Consider the following 7,467-nt stretch of genomic DNA (forward strand, 5'->3'; position numbering starts at 1 on the left):
CTGAAATGAAGAAGGAAAGCATGTACCCAGTTGAAAAGAGAGGGTTTGTCCGTCAACGCTAACTATAGTATATGAATGATACTTTAACTCAAGTTCTGTAAGACTTCACCCGGTCATGTCAGACAAATGTTGAATCAGTGTTGGTACAACATATGGCAATTCTCAGACCACCAAGCTAAAATTGCCAATGAACACACTCTACATGAGGTTTGATGGAAATAAATGAAATCATTAGAGTGCAAGCCCCAGACATCCTGATCAATTTTTCAAATTGTTTTACAAGAATGGCATGATCCACGGTCTAAAAAATTGCTGAGCAGTCCAGAAAGATTTATACAGACAAGGACATATTCTCCTTATCAGCCTGTAGGTAGATTAGATCACTCATCAGGGTTACCAAGGCTCTCTAAATTCTATACCGTGTTACGTATTGTGGGTCCAGTTCTGCAGAACTCCCTTCTGGCTAAAATCAGACAGGTCCCCTCCTTTTTGTGCTTCCAGCAGCTGGATAAAAATTTTGTCATAGAAAATTCACCAGCAATTTTGAAGTAATTTTATTTTTATTTATAAGCTGAATTTTAACTGTTTTTTAACTGCATTCCTTTGATATCCCCCCGTCCCTATCTTATACTCTACTTAGATACTGCAGCATTACATGTGTAAATTATTAAAATAAATAAATTCAACAAATAACCAGGCCAGAAGAAAACTGGAGCATAACAGTACCCCTAATAATAATAAAAACAGACAATTTCTCCATGATGTAAGGAGAAATATCCGTGATGGATAACAGTCATTGTACCTCCCCAACTCTCAACTCATGGTCTATGATGGACTGAGTCGCTAAATGGGCCAGCTGTGTTGGTATTGACCCAACCATCTCATACAGCTGGCTCTCAACAATATATACAAGTCTGGCTTGCTCCTCCCATGATGGAGAAGAGATGTCTTATTATTCACTGGCAAAGTGTTATGTACTGAGCTTGGATCCTAGAACAATGGGCAGGTAGGATCCTAGAAGGCAGCAACCTGATTGGTTTGCAGGAGCAGCCCAATCAGGCTCCAGGAGGAAGTGACTCAGCAACTTGATTGACCTGCAGGAACAGTCCAGTCAGGATCCAGGAGGGGAGTTGGATCAGCCAATCACACAGGGCCCATTGTGTAAATAACATATATAACGTTTCAATGACAACTGGTTTGGAAAACGTATGGGGCGGATGCCTTGATTGGCTTTTATCTGGACAGAATGGACTGGACATCTGCATCTGCATGTAATGGGAGGAGTCTTAGACTGATTTGGCAGAAATACCAGCTTGTGACGAGACGCTGCGAACCTACATAGGTGAATCCTGGACATAAAACCACACAGAGACATATTGTTTGATTTATCTCGCTTGTTGGAAGAACTCAGAGGCTGTGGAAAATAATGAGGATTAACATCAGAATGACTTATGGGAACCATCGGAAATGAACATGAGAAGCAGTAGAAATATGAGATCCCCTCTGACCTCAGATCATGGTGAAGTATCCCCGAAAAATCTATAATTTGGCATAATATTTGGATTGTTTAATTTTTGAATAATTTGTATAATTCAGAATATATGATGTGATTTGATTGGAATGTTAAAGTGGAAAATTTAATAAATATTATTCAAAAAAAGAAAGAAAAAGAAATCCAACACTCAACTCCGAGTATATTTCACAAAGCATTTGCTAACACGCAAGTCGGGAATTCTGACATACAAAGACAACGTGGTGCCGCATCAGATGTTATTGTACTCCATCAGCCCCAGGCAGTCATGGATGATAGCAGTTGTAGTCCAACAACTTATGGAGGACACCATAAGTTGGCTGCACCTGAATCACGAGAAGGAGACCCCCAAAATCATCGCAGCTGAAAAGGGAACCATACTGTGAAAAATTACATGTTGTTGTTTTGACCCTTGCCTGTCTCACAGATGCTATTACTTGAAAAGTCTCCAGGTACTAATAGGTGAATCTGTCAATTTCAGATCCGTCCGTCCCCCAATCTTTCCCATCTGAAACTTGGTTCTCCACATCTCCCCATCAATTTGTGATATATATATCGTCCTCATGAAAGTTCACGAGCATTTTAATGCAAGTTTCTTGTAATACACACTTTTAGCATGCAATTTAGCATGCATTTTTGCAAAGCGATATTACCAAATGGAATGCATTTCTATGTTCCTTTCACAGATAGATGCATTTTTGTGATAACTTTGCCTTTATATGCAGACTATATTGAATTCCTCCCCCATCCATATCTACATACCATCAACAGTGGTCCTCAGGCATGGGAAAATGTGGAGTAAAAATACAGGAATGAAAAATGAACCTTACCAGCATCCAAAATGCATTAACTACTAGTTCCCTGCCCCATGTCGCTCTCTTACCTTTCTCCTATTCTGTTAGGACATTAGACTTCTTAATTCCACCCTCTGAGTTTTATTATCAGTTCGGGTTAAATACAAAACACAAATGAATACAAAATGTGTATGTCATGGGGAAAATTTATATAAGACGCCTATTTTAGGGGAAAGAGAACGGGCACAAAAATTTGGTTCTAGGAAAAATGCCTACAGACAGTAATGTGGAACAGATTTACAATTGAATGCATGTGAAACTGATTAGCAAAATTAGCAACATTTGTTGGTTTATGGTTTTCAGATCAATAGTAGAAAAGAACTGTATCCACTTTCAGAAGTCCCTCAGCCGCCCTCTGGCCAGTTTTAGGATTGCTCTGTATGTCTTATATTTTATATCCTGTTTAATGTTTTTTCTCTCCCCTCTAGAGGTCAGTATGACTTTGGAAATAGAGGGACAAAATGGATTGTGGAGTGTAATTTAATTCTCCAAACAAAGCTCTAATTTTATACACCATCTTTACAGGACATGGGAAATAAATCCCTGTGTGGAGGGAAATATGCATTTAAAAGAACAAGCATTGAGTACGGAAAGCCCAGAGGGAATCAAGGGAAACAATTGCTGAGGTTGTTAGCCAAAGAAGTGTTGATGAGTTTACTAGCATTCGTCTTTGAAAACTTACAATCTTTATAAGATTAAGGAAACATAATTATCAGGGGGAAACTGGAAGATGGGTGTGTCCAAAGCTCATCTACTCCTCCATGTCAGGATATAAATGCTGGTATAGAAAGGAGGAGAACATGGGTAAGGATTAGGCAAAGGAAAATGGGGGCACAGATCTAGGAGGGGAAGTAATTGCCACCGAACTCAATCTCCTCATGGAATCATGGAACTGAAGAGTTGGAAGGGACCCTGAGGATCATCTAGTCCAACACCAGCACACGAATCTCAACTAAAGCATCCATGACAGATGACCATCCAACCTCTGCTTAAAAACCTCCAAGGAAGGAGAGTCCACCACTTCCCAGGGAAGACCATTTCACTGTTGAACAGCTCTTACTTTCTTGTAACTTGAAGCCATTGATTCAGGTCATACCCTCTGGAGCAATAAAAAAACAAGTTTGCTCCATTTCCCATGTGACAGCCCTTTTGGTATTTGGAGATGGCAATCATATCTCCTCCCAGTCTCTTCTTTTCCAGGCTAAACATATACAACTCCCTCAACCATTCCTCATAAGGCTTGGTTTTCAAACCCTTGATTATTTTGGTTGCCCTCCTCTGTTCACATTCCAGCGTGTCAGTATCCTTCTTAAATTGTGGCACCCTGAACTGGACACAGTATTTCAACTGTGGTCTGACCAAGGCAGAAAAGAGTGGGATTATTACTTCCCTTGATCTGGACACTATACTTTGGTTGATGCAGCCTAGAGGAGCATGAGCTTTTGTTTGCTGCTGCATCACATTGTGTACTCAGATACTGGGGACTGTAGCTGGGACCTTCTGCATATGAAGCAAGTGATCTGACACTGAGCTATGGTCCTTTCCCGAAATGGATTTATTTTTAGTTTTATTGTATTGTATCTGGGGTCACCAGGTTTCCACCGTGCCCTAGAGCAACACTGTCATGGGGCATCAAGGAACTGTGGGAACAAAATGGCAGGAGGATCACAGCCACTGCTGGTAAACCAACTGGGTGAGGGACTCTGCTATTGCTGGAAGAGTCCCACAGAAAGGTACTTGATGCTGGCCTTGGACAACAGATAGTATTTGGAGTGACATTCATGGAATCTTATAATGTTAGCATTGTAGGTTTAGAATGAACTCTGAGGATCATCTAGTCCAAACCTTTGCAATGCAAGAATAATAGCTAAAGAATTCTTGACAGACAGACATCCAAGCTCTGTTTAAAAATCTCCAATAAAGGAGAGTCCACCACCTTCTGAGGTAGTTCCATTCTCTAATAGCTCTTACCACCAGAAAGTTCTTCCTAATGTTTAGATGGAATCTCCTCCCTTGAGAACTAAGAAGCAAGGAATTAACCAACTAAGACCATCAAATTGCATTTTGAGTTTAACCAGCCAAAGCTAGCCAGGGTGTCCATCTTTGCACCAGATCTAATCTTTTCAACCCCAATCACCATTACACATACGCTCCAACATTTCTCCGATGGAAATAGGGACGTCTCATTCCATAATGATAATTTTACTATTTATACCCCACACATCTTAGTGGGTTGCCCCAGTCACTCTGAGCAGCTTCCAACATATATAAAAACATTATAAAACATTAAACATTTTAAAAATTTCCCTATATAGGATTGTCTTCAGATGGCTTGGGGGTTGGATAATTCCATACCTTCTAGCATTTCTCCAATGAAAATAAGGACGTCCTAAGGAAAAGTGGGAGAAGCTGGATGGCTTCTCTGAATCAGGGACATCTCTGGAAAATAGGGACACTTGGAGGGTCTGTTCTATGGGAACAAACATGCAAACTAGGAAGCAAGCAACTAATCAATCAAACACCCAGCCATTACTTTAACCTGTAGCATTATGCTAGACTGATTCCATTAAGAATATAAGAAAAGCCCAACTAGATCAGACCAATGACCCACCTAGTCCAGTATCCTGTTTCTACAATGGCCAACAAGTAGCTCTGCATTGTAACAGGCTTATCCTAAAATGTCATTTGAGCCATAATGTGCTGAGGTTGTATTTTTATTTTAGGTGAAATCTTCACAAGTGCCACTTCCACATCTCATTGTCAAATTATCATTGTGCAGAAAGTAAAATGGGGTCTTTTCTGGAAGATAAATGGCAAGAGGTTTTCCAACAGACAGAATGTGTAACATCTTCTGACGAGTTTGTCATTTGAACTTTGAAATCAGTGGGAGAAGCCAAAATGTCAACTGTTTGGCTTTGGTGATTGGTGGCATACCCCCAAGATTTTTTCAAGGGCAAATTGCTAACCAGTGGAACGGTGATATAATATTGCACGTCATCGAGGACGTGAATCAGAGGCAGGCTCCTAACAAAGACTTCGTTGTGTGTGTTGCTTCTTTTTAAATTAAATTCAATTTCAGGGGGGAAAAAACCATAGCAGAAGTCTGGTGTTTCGCATGCCAACATATTCAAAGCAACCTTTTAAAGCAAAGCAGAGTTTTCACAGATTGTGATAATTGAGAAACAGTAAAGTGAAGATGCGCATGCTTTATAGTATTTTATTTTGTTGAGATTTTAGCTTTGCATATCCTTGACAGCCCAGGTTCCAGGCCAATAAATAGGTTTAGACACCAGAAATCAGCTAATTAAACAAATTAGTTGGTCTGAATTCAAATTCTAAGGGCATGTCTACATTCAAAATTGGAAACCGCCTTTATACCTGTTTTAATCTTGGCCTCCAGCCATTGGATTTTGAGAACATGAGTTCTTTGAAAACTAATGTACACAAAACAAGATTCCAAAGAGAGGATATATAGGAAGCAGCCTTATACTGAGCTGAGCATTGATACATTTAGCTCAGTATCTACACTGGCAATGGCTTTCCGTGGTTTCATACCCTTTCATACTCTCCAAGCCTCACCTGAGATGTTGTTGAACTTGGGAACCCTTTGCATGCAAAACCCATGCTCTACCACTGAGTTGAAGCCATTCTTTTTATAAGGATGCTTGAGTCTGAAAAACTTGAAGACCACTAAGCCCAGCAGGCACTCTCCTCCCATTCTTTCTTCTTCAAGAAATGGATTTCACAAGAAACCACTTCCAACAGCTCATCCATTCCTCTGTTTTCTTCTGAGAACTGATGACTTTCCTAGAATCACGACGCAAAACTCCATTCGCTGGCTTGCTTCTCCGCCCGTTTATTCAGAACAGATTTCCTGAGGCGTTGCCAGTGTTGCAGACCAGTGACCAGCTTTGAACAGAGAGAATTCAGAATGGGTGGCAAACTGCACATAAAAGCATGGGAAGTTTTTGACATGAGGCCATCCCTGCTATTCCATACAGTATTGTGGCCTCTGACTTTGACAGCACTGTGTATTGTTGATCTAGATGGGAAGACTGAGAATGATTCGGCTTACAAGAATGTATATTCATTGTGAGACATTGAAATTTCTTTTCCAGGATAAAGGGGGGGGGGAACCCCCCACAAAATCCCAAGACTTAAGTATATGGATTAGGAAATCTAGGATCTGTAGCTGGGCTGGTAATTATTTTGGCTAGTCCACTCCGTAGTAGGGTTTAATCAAAATATAAAACACTATGTTGTAAAACAAAAGTATCTCATCTCTGTCTAGCCTCGGTCATAAAAGCAGGCAAAAGCAAGACAAGGTATTGTAGTGTTTTGGAAGATGCTCAGATCAGAGGTGGGGAAATGTTTGCGGGGGCCAAATTCCAGCAGTGGGGATGGCCAGAGGCAAAAGTGGGTGGAGCAATGAATGTGTTTTCTGGAACATGGAATGCATGATATCTGAAAGGAGGAGCCAATCCATGAGCCTCTGCATAGGTAACGAATGGCAGGCCAGATCCTGGGATACCCCATCCGAAAGGGGAACTTTGACAGGTGGGTGGGTAACATCACCATGATGCTGGGGGACCAGCCCACCTTCAGAGTAAAGAACTGGAAGTGCACTCTATGTGTGCTCTCCATTCATTTCTTTGGGCTGAAGCTGCCATGGCAAAGGAAAAACATAGATGGGCACCGAGTGCAAGGGCTCAGCAAGGATAGGGAACGTGCATGGGCTCACAGTCAAGAACGATGGACTGCAACAGATCTCAGTGTGAGTTGCAGAAAGTGCTGGTGAGCCAACAGATCCCACCATGTCTTGTAAAGGTAAAGGTAAAGGGACCCCTGACCGTTAGGTCCAGTCGTGGCCGACTCTGGGGTTGCGGCGCTCATCTCGCTTTACTGGCCGAGGGAGCTGGTGTACAGCTTCCGGGTCATGTTGCCCGCATGACTAAGCCACTTCTGGCGAACGAGAGCAGTGCACGGAAACGCCGTTTACCTTCCCACTTCAGCGGTCCCTATTTATCTACTTGCACTTTGCCGTGCTTTCGAACTGCTAGGTTGGCAGGAGCAGGGACCGAG

Source organism: Podarcis tiliguerta, assembly GCF_965153285.1.
Source record: "Podarcis tiliguerta genome assembly, chromosome: 5".
Taxonomy (NCBI): Eukaryota; Metazoa; Chordata; class Lepidosauria; order Squamata; family Lacertidae; genus Podarcis; species Podarcis tiliguerta.